We start from the raw sequence: 13,257 nt of genomic DNA, 5'->3' as shown, positions 1-13,257 counted from the left end.
GAGCAGGCTCTGGGGGAGGGGGCCAGTGGCCACAGGGAGGTTGTGTGGGGCTCCCCAAGGAGCTTCGGGGATATGAGGGCCACTCTGCTCTGGGGGAGGGGTTGGCAGGCTGTGGTCGGCCACCTGCTGTTTCACATCACCCCAAAGGTGACAGGGATGTGTGTGGGTCATCACCTCCGCCGCCCCCCACAGGAACTCTACCTGAGCCCCCACCTACAGGCACCATCCGGCCTGGGCAGCCTCCTGCTCCTCCCCCCTCAGCTCTTCCTACAACGACACACTGGGGCCTTGAAATAACACATCTTTATTTACGCCATCATTTCCACATAATTTGCCTATGATTCATTTGTTGTCAAGAGGCATTACAACTTCCAGCCCCTGCTCCCAGGCGAGCATCAGTCCTTGCCTCACTCAGCTTCCCATGGTGTCTGACCCAGCTCTTGCCCCATCCTGGCCCCCTGAACCCCTCTATCTCCCCAGCAACCCCGCCACACACACACACCTCCTCACCCCTCCACCCCCCCAACCCCTGTCTCAGCACCTCTGCCCCACAAAGGGGACCCACCCCAACCTCTTCCCTACTTGGCCTCTCAAGCGGAGGGCCTGGGGCACACCCTCTTCCCCAGCATGGACCCTGGCCTGAGCAAGGCCCTGCGGGAAGGTCTGGAGCCTTGGGATTGGGATGACCTCACAGGAGCAGGAAGCCCTGGAAAAGGGAAGGAGCTTCTCTTTGCCCAGAAGCAGCAAGCTGCGGCACCCAGCCCTAGAGGCAGCCTCCCCAAGCCCCTCACTCCTCAGCTGGATTTTCCTCACAACTCAAGGCCTGGTGCCTGGGTCCCTCCCCCTCACTGTGCTGCCCACTGGCTACAGGGGTATAGAGTTTCCACACTGTGTGTGTTGGGGGTGAGGAAGAGCTGTCTTCTCACACCCTCACTACCCAGTAAGGCCTAGGGGGCACCTTCCCTGCCCTCCCCAGAGGAATCTAGGTGAGTCAGGGAGCTAGAGGGAGGAGGGCAGGGGAGGAAGAGGGCAGGGGGCGAGGAGGGGGCTGCTGGGAGCCGGGTTGAGGGTGAGGGGAGCTACTGTGGTTGGGTTATCTGATGTGAAGAGCCAGGTGTGCAGCTTTGGGGCTCCGGGGGTGGGGGAAGAGCAGCCTGAGAAAGAGGCAGAAACTTCCGAAGTGGTGGGGAGACACAGAGAGTCAGAGGCACGAAAGAAAGACGGAAGGTGGGACGAGGAAAGTAGCACTGAGTCACGGGGAAGATTTAGGGAGACTCCGCCATCTCTCCCCTCAAAGACTGCTTTTCCCCAAAGCTCTGGAGACCACCTTGGAGTAGCAGTGGTGCAGAGTGCTGACCCTGGTCCTAGGTCTAGCTAGGACCTTTCACCCCTGCCCTCCTCTGACCCTGCTCCCAGAGAAACAGGCAACCTCCTCAATGCTGCATGGCGGAGGTGGCAGTGGCTGGGGTGGGGGACTTGGGGGGGGGGGCAGTGGAGATGAGGGTCCAGGCTTATCTGTGAATCAGAGCAGTTGGAGACAGTTGAGGGTCTGTAATCTCGGTTGAGGGCTGACGGGTGGAGGAGGCTTTGCAGGAGGAGATAATGGGACGGAGCAGAGCCTGGAGTGGAGTGCCAGGCGCCCCTCAGCAACATCTCCACCACCGGCTCCTCCTGCCGGCACCCTGGAGCTGAGGAGTGAGCAGGGCCATGGGCACCACAGGTTGGGCCAAGAAGCCCACTGTCCTCACAGCCTGGCTGTGGTGCCAGCTCAGTTCCTCACAAGAGGGACCCACCTTTGAGTCCCAATGTTCATCTCTTCCAACTCTGACTTGAGGCTGGGGGTGCTGTGTCCCTTTCAATTGCAAAGGAGAAGATACCTGGTTAGAAGACAAGCTCCCCAGATGAAGATGAAAATTATAATAATAAAGGCTGCTCTCTACTGTGTGCCAGAGACAATTCTAAACACTAAATATTAACTTATTTAGTCCCCACAATAACTATGAAGGAAATACCATTATTATTCTCGCTTTGTAGATGAGAGACCCAGAGAGGGTACACAAATTGCCAGTGGTCCCACGGCTAGTAAGTAGGACAGCCTAATTTCAAATCCTGCCCCCAACCCCGTGCGGTTTCTGCTGCTAACTGCTGCCCCGGACAAGGCCCTGCCAGGCACCGTGCTCCATTCTTCAAGTTATCTTCATGAAGAAGTGGTGTCCCCACTCACAGATGAAGAAACGGAGGCTCAGAGAGCTTGAGCATTTCCTAAGAGATGCTATCAGGAATCGAGGATGACCGTGGCCTCAGTCACAACACTCTGTTTCTCCCAGAGCTGGGGAGTGGGGTGGGGGCAGAGGGGGGCTCTGAGAAGGCTGCATAGTAGGAGTAGTGGCGATAAGAATTTGCTGAATGAATGAACAGACAACGGTCATCTTCCAAGGCAAAAAGATTGCAGAAGCCACTGATATCCTCCCCAGCCACACCTCTACCACCTCAAGTCCTTCCTGTCAACACAGCAGAAGGCAGGACGCCCCTTGGGGTGGGGTCCCTATCAGGGAGGAAGTGGAGCTGTCTTCTCCCCCATCCCCTTTATCTCTCGGTCCCAGGGCTGCTCCGCAAACCCCCCTCCCTGCCGCTCCCCTGCCACTCCTGGATGGAAGATGGTAAGAAATTTAAATCAGTGGCGACTGGAAGTGGGGCTAGAGGAAGCAGAGGAAACAGAAGGGCCATCAGGAAGGATTCCCTGTTGCTCTCAACCTGGTGCTCGCAGTCCTGGCAGGCTAGGCTGCCTCTCCTGATAGGCTCCTTGATCTATCTGGCTGTCCTGGTGGGCAAATGGAGGAAGAGTTGCTGGGCGCTGACCCTGTCAGGGGCCCCTGTCCTCACCTTAGGCCTGGCCCTGCATCGACTGCTGCAAAGGTTTACAGGTGTCTGCAGGATTGTTAGACAGGATTGGGTCAGGGTGGCATGGGCCAGTCCATAGGCCCAGTAGGATTCTGGATTCAAGTTAGAGGGCAATGGGGAGGCCCATGAGCTAAATAAAGGCTGTCGGTCTGGGTGTTCCGGTTTGCTAATGCTGCCGTTATGCAAAAATACCAGAAATGGACTGGCTTTTATAAAGGGGTTTATTTGGTTACAAAGTTATAGTCTTAAGGCCATAAAAGTGTCCAAGTTAAGGCGTCAACAATAGGGTACCTTCACAGAAGAATGGCCAATGGCATCTGGAATACCTCTGTTGTCTGGGAAGGCATGTGACTGGTGTCTTCGTCCTTTGCTCCCAGGTTGTGTTTCAAAATGGCTTTCTCCCAGGATGTTTCTCTCTAGACATCTGGGGGTATTCTCTCAGTTTCTCCCAAGCAAACTTTGGAGTAGCAAAAATCTACTTCCAATGGCTGTCTTCAAAAATGTCTCTCTTGGATACAGCAGTGAGCTGGTTCTGTCTGAGCTCTTATAGGGCTCTAGTAAACTAATCAAGGCCCATGATGAAAGGGTGGGGCCACACCTCAATGGAAATGATCTAATCAGAGTTATCACCTACAGTTGGGTGGGTCACATCTCCATGGAAACAACTTAATCCAAAGGTTCCAACCTAATCAACACTAATATGTTTGCCCCAACAAGATTGCATTAAAGAACATGGCATTTTGGGGGACATAATACATCCAAACCAGCACACTGGGCTACCTGTGATTTCTTCATTTTCCTCCAAGGCATGGATGCCCGCCACCCCAGAGGTGGCTGGAACTTCTTTCTACCTCCTTTCGGCATCTAGTATCCAGGCAGCAATGCCTTTCTTCCCCGAGTCCAGCTCAGGTGGAATTTGCAGAACAATCCAGGCTGGTATTTAATACTTAATCCACCCCTCCTTGCATCTCCTAGATCAGATATCCCTGGATCCCTGAAGTTGGCTCAGATCTGGTCTAATTCTATAAGACCAGATTCTAATTCTACAAGAGTGGGACTATTGGGTCCCAAGGAGGGAGGTGCTGTGGAAACATTGATCATTTCCCCAAATTCCTGTGGATACCTGGGTCTTTCCAATTACTCTCTTCCCCTGGGGCTCAATCTCTCATCAACCACCCTTATTCTTCCTTAGGTAGGTAAGGTCATGAGCAACTGAGCCCAAATGTTTCTGGTTAAGGCGCTGATGGCAACCTACAGGAGGACATAGTCTTTGGCTCTCAGTCAACACAGTAATCTATGATTTGATGAGCACATAGATGGTTTGCAGGCCTAATTTTTGAAGGATGCAAAGTCGGGAGGGATGGTCAGAATATTGGATGACAAAATGAGAATTCAAAAGATTTGAGGAGCCTATGACGGGGGATAAATCATATCAGAAAAAGCTGTACCAGGGATAAATGCAAAGTTCCACAATTTGGTCTGTATTAGTTAGGGTTCTCTAGGGAAACAGAATCAGCAAGAGATATCTATAAATATAAGATTTATAAAAGTGTCTCACGCAACTGTGTGTATGCATGAATCCAAATTCTGTAGGGCAGGCAGCAAACTGGCAACTCCAATGAAGATGTTCAATGAACTCCTCAGGCAGCGAACTGGCAACTTCAATGAATGTGTTTGATGAACTCCTCAGGAACGAACTGGCAACTTTGATGAACTCCTCAGGAAACGCTTTGCTGGTTAGTGGAAGAAGGAGTGAAGGTCCTCTATCTGTCTCGCTTAAAAGTCTTCAACTGATCGGATTAAATCCAGCTGATTGAATTCTCTCATTGTGGAAGACATGACCTTCGTTGATGTGATCAGTCACAGCTGCAGCTAACTGACTGATGATTTAACAAACCAGCCTTCTGGTTTATTAACCAGCCACAGATGTCCTTGCAGTAATGGTTAGGCCAGTGCTTGCTTGAACAGACACCTTGACACCATCACCTGGCCAAGTTGATACATGAACCTAACCATCACAGTCCACCCTTTGTCAACTTGGCAGTTATACAAATCACCTTAAACCATACTTTATCTCTAAGTGGAGAACAACGACAGACATATATTTCACCTAACAATACTCCACTGTGCAGCATACAACTGGAAACACACGAAATCTCTCCAGAATAGGGTGCAAGTCCTTGGGTGTCGTTAACTCTTAAAACTGATTTCTTTTAACTTAAATACTGCAAAATGAGCAATACAGCTTATGTCAGATGACAAGGGGATAAGATAGAGAAGAAAACAAAGATATTTGCTTTTCAGACAAACACAGACATACTCATAACAAAACAAGGAGAAAATATTCATGCCATCATAGTCCTCATTTCTGTAACTGGTCATGTGGTTGTAGTTCATATTTCTTACTACCTTCTTCCACTACCCATTCCATGTTCCCTTTACCCTCAGCAAGCACTTCAGCTGGATGTGGTTCTTTTCCTGGTGGGGTGACCCAAACCTTCATTCCTGAAGTTTCTTGGCCATTGGTAGTCCTGTCTGGATTGGGTTGTGGCAGGACATGGTAGTACTAAGAGATGCCCTAGGGGGTCTCTTGTATTCCAGGAAAACTCTTCTTTCCCTCCATTGTGTAGTTGCAGTGCTATTTGCCCTTGATAGTCAGGATCAATCACCCCAGCCAGTATAGTAATCCTCTTCCTTGCCTGTTGATTCAGAGGCATAAGAAGCCCAAAGTGGCCAGGTGGCAGTCTTAACTTCCAGTTCAATGGAATTATTGTTGTGTTTCCTGGTAGAAGCACTCCTCCTTTTGGAACTAAGATTCGTAAACCAGCAGAACTTAAGCTTGCAGGGACAGGAAGCAAAAATTTCCCTAGTGGATCACTAGGAGTGATAGTGAGTGGTGCCCCTCCTGTTTCCATCCCTTGATTCCTGGACCCATGAATCCTGGCTATGGGAGAAACAGCACCATAGAGCAGATGCTGATTCAGAGCATACACAGCCTCCTGGAGAACACTGTCCCAGCCCTGCAAGGTACTGTTGCTTAGTTGGCACCATAATTGAGTGTTCAACAGGTCATTCCATGGTTCTATCAACCTAGCTGCCTTTGGATGATGGGGAACATAGTAAGGCCAAAGAATTCCATGAGCATGTGACCATTCCCTCACTTCATTTGTGAAGTGCTTTCCTTGATCAGAAGCAATGCTGTGTGGAATACCATGATGGTGGATAAGGCATTCCATAAGTCCATGGATGGTAGTTTTGGCAGAAGCATTGTGTGCAGGGAAGGCAAACCCATATTCGGAGTATGTGTCTATTCCAGTGAGAACAAATCACTGCCCCTTCCATGATGGAAGTGGTCCAATGTAATCAACCTGCCACCAGGTAGCAGGCTGATCACCTTGGGGAATGGTGCCACATTGGGGACTGAGTGTGGGTCTCTGCTGTTGGCAGATTGGGCACTCAGCAGTGGCTGGGCCAGGTCAGCCTTGGTGAGCGGAAGTCCATGTTGCTGAGCCCACATATAAACTCCATCCCTATCACTGTGACCACTTTGTTCATGAGCCCATTGGGCAATGACAGGAGTGGCTGGGGAAAGAGGTTGATTGGTATCCATCAAACAGATCATCTTATCCACTTGATTATTAAAATCTTCTTCTGCTGAAGTCACCCTCTGGTGAGCATTCACATGGGACACAAATATCTTCATGTTTTTTGCCCACTCAGAAAGGTCTATCCACATACCTCTTCCCCAGACTTCTTTGTCACCAATTTTCCAGTCATGTTCCTTCCAAGTCCCTGACCATCTAGCCAAACCATTAGCAACAGCCCATGAATCAGTATACAAACACATCTCTGCCCAGTTCTCCTTCCAAGCAAAGTGAACAACCAGGTGCACTGCTCAAAATTCTGCCCACTGGAAGGGTTTTCCCTCACCATTGTCCTTCAGGGACATCCCAGAGAGGGGCTGCAGTGCTATAGCTGTCCACTTCTGGGTGGTGCCTGCATATCATGCAGAACCATCTGTAAACCAGGCCTGAGTTTTCTCTTCTTCAGTCAACTGATTGTAAGGAACTCCTCAAGATGCCATAGCTGTGGGCTGGGAAAGAGAAGGTAAGGTGGAAGGAGTGGGGACCACAGGCATTTGGGCCTACTTGTGCCTTCAGGACCTGCTCAAGCTCTATCTCATATATACCATTTCCATTTTATGACGGAGTGCTGCTGTGCGTGCCCAACTTTATGACTTGATGGGTCGGACAACACCCAGCTCATGATAGGCAACTCAGGTCTCATGGTAATTTCATGGCCCATGGATAAGCGTTCTGTCTCTACTAAGGCCCAATAGCAGGCCAAAAGCTGTTTCTCAAATGGAGAGTAGTTATCTGCAGAGGATGGTAAGACTTTATTCCAAAATCCTATGGGCCTGCATTGTGATTCTCCTGTAGACACCTGCCAAAGCCTCCGAACAGCATCTCTATTTGCCACTGACATTTCCAAACCATTGGATCAGCTGGATCATACGGTCCAAGTGGCAGAACAGCTTGCACAGAAGCCTGGACCTGTCACAGAGCCTCATCTTGTTCAAAACTAGAAGCTTTTCTGGTCACTCAGTAAATGGGCCAGAGTAGCAAATCTAAATGAGGAATATAGTTGTCTCCAAAATCCAAAGAGGCCAACTAAGCATTGTGCCTCTTTTTTGGTCCTAGGAGGGGCCAGATGCAACAGCTTATCCTTCGCCTTTAAAGGGATATCTTGGCATGCTCCACACTACTGGACACCTAGAAATTTTACTGATGTGGAAGGCCCCGTATTTTTGTTGGATTGATCTCCCATCCTCTGCCATGCAAATACCTTACCAACAAATCTAGAGTAGTTGCTACTTTTTGCTCACTAGGTCCAATCAACATGATATCATCAATATAATGGACCAGTGTGATGTCTTGTGGGAGGGAGAAACGATCAAGATCCCTGCAGACAATATTATGACATAGGGCTGGAGAGTTGATATACCCCTGAGGTAGCACAGTGAATGTATACTGTGGCCTTGCCAGCTGAATGCAAACTGTTTCTGGTGGTCCTTACTAACAGCTATTGAGAAAAAAGCATTTGCCAGATCAATAGCTGCATACCAGGTACCAGAAGATGTGTTGATTTGCTCAAGCAATGATACCACATCTGGAACAGCAGCTGCAATTGGAGTCATCACCTGGTTAAGCTTATGATAATCCACTGTCATCCTCCAAGACCCATCTGTTTTCTGCATAGGCCAAATAGGAGAGTTGAATGGGGATGTGGTGGGAATCACTACCCCTGCATCCTTCAAGTCCTTAAGAGTGGCATTAATCTCTGCAATCCCTCCAGGAATCTGGTATTGCTTCTGGTTTATGATTTTGCTAGGCAAGGGCAGTTCTAGTGGCTTCCACTTGGCCTTTCCCATCATAATAGCCCTCATTCCATGAGTCAGGGAATGAATGTGAGGATTCTGTCAGTTGCTGAGTATGCCTATTCCAAATATGCATTCCAGAACTGGGAAATAACCACAGAATAGGTCCAGGGACACACTGGATCCACTGTGACATGGACCTGAGCTAAAACCCCATAGATTACCTGACCTCCATAAGCCCATACTCTGTCTGGTGGACCAGAGTGACGTTTTGGGTCTCCTGGAACTAATGTCACTTCTGAACCGGTGATCATTTCCTTTTCCCCAATGCACAGCTGCCCTGGTAAAAGGCCGTAGGTCCCTCTGGTGAAGACTGGGAGGAAGATGAACAGTAAAAATTTTTGGCAGTGTAACAGGCTCCTTCCTCAAGGGTACCTGGCCTTCCCCTCATTCAAGGGGCTCTGGATCTGTTAACTGTCTCAAGTCTGGGAATTGATTAAGGGGCTGTGACTCTCTGTTCTTGTAATTCAAGGTAGACTTTTGTGCACTTGACCTAGAATTCTTCTGCTTATACAGCTCAAACAAGAATTTAATAGACTGCCCATATATTTTACAGCTAGGTACTCCATGATCAACTAGCCAATGCTATAAGTCTCTGTGAGTTAGATCATTTTGACTGCTTCCTTGAGCCTGTTTTCCATTATGGTAGCCACGCCCACCTTGTATTTGATGATTAACTGCTGCCACGTGGCTTCTGCTGACTCGGGTTCTGATTATTCCCATTGTATTTTAGGATTCAGCTTAGTGACAGCAGTTCCCACAGTAACATCTGATCTGCAGAAAAGGGCAACTACAGAGCTCTTCAGGGATGACAGAGCTAGTCTTACAAATTTATTCCTCACAGTCCTGGTACAAGGTGTGTCCTCTGGATATTTATGGGGTGTTTGAGCAGGTCTTCCATGATAAATCCACTCTAACATTTCCAATCTCTCCAATCCTTTGAATCCCCTCCTCTACATTATACCAGGGCAGTTCTGGCGTTTCAAACTCAGGTAATGTTGGCCACCTTTTGATCCACGTTTCAGCCAACCACCCAACCAAACTGTTAACACCCTTTCTAACCCCTTAAACTTCAACACTGAATGCAGAATCTCTGCTTAATGGGCCCATATCAGTAAATTCAGCCTGATTCAACTTTATATTCCTTCCACCATTATCCCACATCCTTAATATCCATTCCCACATATATTCCAGATTTCTGTCTGTATAAGTTGGAAAACTCATACATTTTGCAGTATAGTGTACTTCCTCATGGGTCACATTTTGTACCTCACCCTTTGGGGCCTGTTGGGACTTTAGCCTAGTTATAGGTCTTGAAGCAAAGACTGGTGGTAGGGGTGGGTCATGAAAAGAATTAGAAGTATCCCTCAAGCCATTTACCTCAGGACATTCTGTTGCAGTTTCATCTGGTGAAACAGCATTCATCTCTCCAGACAGAGAAGTGAGAGCTGCTTCCTCACAGGAGGTGGTTACAGGTTTACCAGGCACTGAAGGGTTAATCTCGTTAGATGGAGGTTGGATGGCAGGCTCCTCAGGGCAGACCGGAGGTGGGGGGGCTGTTTCCTCAGGACAGACCACTACAGGTATTTCTGACAAAGACTCAGCAGAATCCAGGGTTCCAATGTCCTCACTGCCATTATTATCAATCCATATGTCCTCATCCCAAGTTTCAGGATCCCATTCTTTTTCAATCAATGTCTTTACTTTAATAGCAGACACTCTTGAGACGTTGAGATTTTAGTTCACATTGTAAATCTCCTACTCGCACAATGAGACCCTGGGTCTGGTTTTCAGAAATCTCAAGTCTGTGGCCACAGGAAATAAGATTTTCTTTCAGGGTACACACAGAAACATTTACATCTGTCATGTGGTGCTTAAGTTTTAAACTGGAAGCCTTTAGCTCGTACTTTTCTCTTATAACTTTATCCAGCATATCTAAGAGTAACCAGCTAATATCATGATACCTCTTACCTCTGCAAAACTCTGTTAAGGTGTCAAAAACACTGTCACCCAAAGCCTTTCTTCGTACAAGAGTATGATTACGAGACTCAAACAGTGATATTTTGCATACCTCCACTGCCAACTCACGCCATGGACTGTCGGTGCCTTTTTGATTATTGGAAATGGAGTCATTAGTGCCTTTGAATCTAATTAGAGTAGAAAACCAATTGTAAAAGCCCATTTTAAGATTCTGTTTCTCAAGAACCACTCCTGGTACCAAGTTGTATTAGTCAGGGTTCTCTAGGAAAACAGAATCAACAAGAGATATTTATAAATGTAAGATTTTATAAAAGTGTCTCACACAGCTCTGGGTATGCATGAGTCCAAATTCCGTAGGGCAGGCAGCAAACTGGCAACTCCAATGAAGGTGTTTGATTAACTCCTAAGGCAGCGAACTGGCAACTCCGATGAATATGTTCAATAAACTCCTCAGGAAATGCTTCTCTGGCTAGAAGGAGAAGTGAAGGTCCTCTATCTTTCTTGCTTAAAAGTCTCCAACTGATTGGATTAAATCCAGCTGATTGAATTCTTTCATTATGGAAGACATACCCTTCATTGATGTAATCAGTCACAGGTGTAGTCAATTGACTGATGATTTAATAAACCAGCCTTCTGGTTTATTAACCAGCCACAAATGTCCTTGCAGTAATGGTTAGGCCAGTGCTTGCTTGATCAGACACTTGGACACCATCACCTGGCCAAGTTGACACATGAACCTAACCATCATGTTGTCCAAAAACCCACATTGTCCAAGTGTAGAATGGGGTAGATGTGACAGAGGCTTTAGAGACATATTTAGCATGCAGATTCTGAAGCCACAGGGACTTAACTTCTCGGTTTCCAAAGTTCAAGAAAAAGCATTAAATTTGCATAATCCTTTTGCATTTCATTTTCTAGCAGGGACCCAAACATTTAAAAAAAACTTGACATCTATTGTAAAGATCGATCTTCTATATGCCAGCAAAAGTGGGTAGCACATTGCCTCATATTCATTCGTCCATCCATTCATTTAGCAAACATTTACAGAATCCCTACTTTGTTCCAGTCTTGTAGGGAGCCCCAAAAGGCAAAACAGTCATTTAAAACAGTACAATGCACAATTCGTTCTAGAATAGAGTGGGAGTACAATGCCACCCAGACGGGGAGAGTAGGGGTTACAGGATATTGAAGGTCAGGGGAGAATTTGTGAAAGACGTGAAGCTTGAGCTGGAAATCTGAAGGAGTAGGAAGGAGTTTGTCTGGTTGAGAAGAATGGGGGATCAGGAACAAGGGCAGGGCATTTCAATCCAAGGAAACAAAGCACAGAAAGGTGTAGAGCAGAGGGTCTCAAAGTCATCTGAGGACCCCTGTGGGCCCCCGAAACTGTATCAGGGAGCCTGCAAGGTCAAAAATATTTTTATAACATTACCAAGACATTATTTGCTTTCTTTATTCTCAGTCTCTCACTAGTATACAGTGGAGTTTTCTAGAGGCTACATGACATGCAACATTGCAACACTGAATGCAGAGGCAGCTGTGAGACTCTAGCTGCCTTCTTTTAAATAATACCTTAAAAAGATTTGCAAGAATTAAAACAACCCCCTCTTCTCACTAAATATGTTTTGTTTTGGGAAAAGGGTATTTTAAAATAAAAATTATATTATGTTAAGTTGTAATGAAGTCATTATTGTTACTTTAAGAGATTTTATAAATACTTTTAAATGTCTTTTATTTTTAATATGGTGAATATTGATAGATAGAACCCACATAAAAAAAAAAGCTCTTGGGGGGGGTTTCCTATTTTTAATTTAAGTGTGTAAAGGAGTCCTAAGACCAAAATGTTTGAGAACTGCTTGTCTAGAGGCAGACCACCGAGGGGCGCCTTCAGAGAGCCACAGGTGGTGGCTTGAGTTTCAATGTCTGGAACGGTGACACAGGACTCGAGAGGTAGGCTGGCCAGATCATGGTGGGCTTTATACTTTGCCAAAGGAGCAAGGTTCCAAAACACGCTGGGATACATGAACGAGAAATGAGGCAAGAAATACAAAGATCAAACCTGATTCTTCAAACTTGTATTGATTTCCCTTTCCCTTACCAGAGAACACGGACATCGATTATGAGTGGGTAAAGTGCATACTGATGTCTGGGGTTGTGGTGGTAGTAAGTTGGCAAAAAAGACCATAATTGAAAGAAGTTGAGGACAGTAGAAACCAGAGTTTCATGTGCTCCAGATTTATGTTCCTGCCTTCGCATCTCTTTTTCCCATTCTGCCCCTCCCACCCCCCCCAACCCAGGCCAGTGTAATTCAGCTGTGGCTAATTTGGCTTATTAAATGGCACACGTGTGCCCTGGTGGCCATATGGCACAGCAATGCCTTCTTCCGGCTCTGATAGAGATATCCACAGAGCAGGATCCCTTAGCTCCAGACAGAGGCGGAGATGAGCAGAGAGGAGTCTGGGGCCAGTCCACAGGGCCCAGCAAGGATTAGTGGTCAGAGGATGGGAGCAATGTCACCTGTCCGATGAAAACTTATTTGATTGTCCTTCCACTCTGCAGCGTAATAATAATGATAACCAGCACTTATAAGTGATTACTACTTCCTAGGCACTGTGGTAAAAGCTTTACACAAATGATGTCACTTGAGACTCACCACAACCCTGTGAGGTAGGTACTATTATTGTTGCCATTTTATAGATGAAGAAACTGAGGCTCAACAACCTGAAGTAAATAACCAATGGGTCAAAGAAGAAATCACAAACTCTTCCAAAACAACCAAAGAGGAGAGAACATACTCTAACACATTCTTTGAGGCCAGCATCACCCTAATACCAAAACCAGATAAGATATCACAACAAAAGAAAATTACAGACCAATATCCCTTATCAATATAGATGCAAAAATCCTCAACAAGATAGTAGCAGACCAAATCCAACAGCATA

This window comes from Choloepus didactylus, chromosome 8 (genome assembly GCF_015220235.1).
Source record: "Choloepus didactylus isolate mChoDid1 chromosome 8, mChoDid1.pri, whole genome shotgun sequence".
Lineage (NCBI taxonomy): Eukaryota > Metazoa > Chordata > Mammalia > Pilosa > Megalonychidae > Choloepus > Choloepus didactylus.
This window is presented reverse-complemented; position numbering follows the sequence as displayed.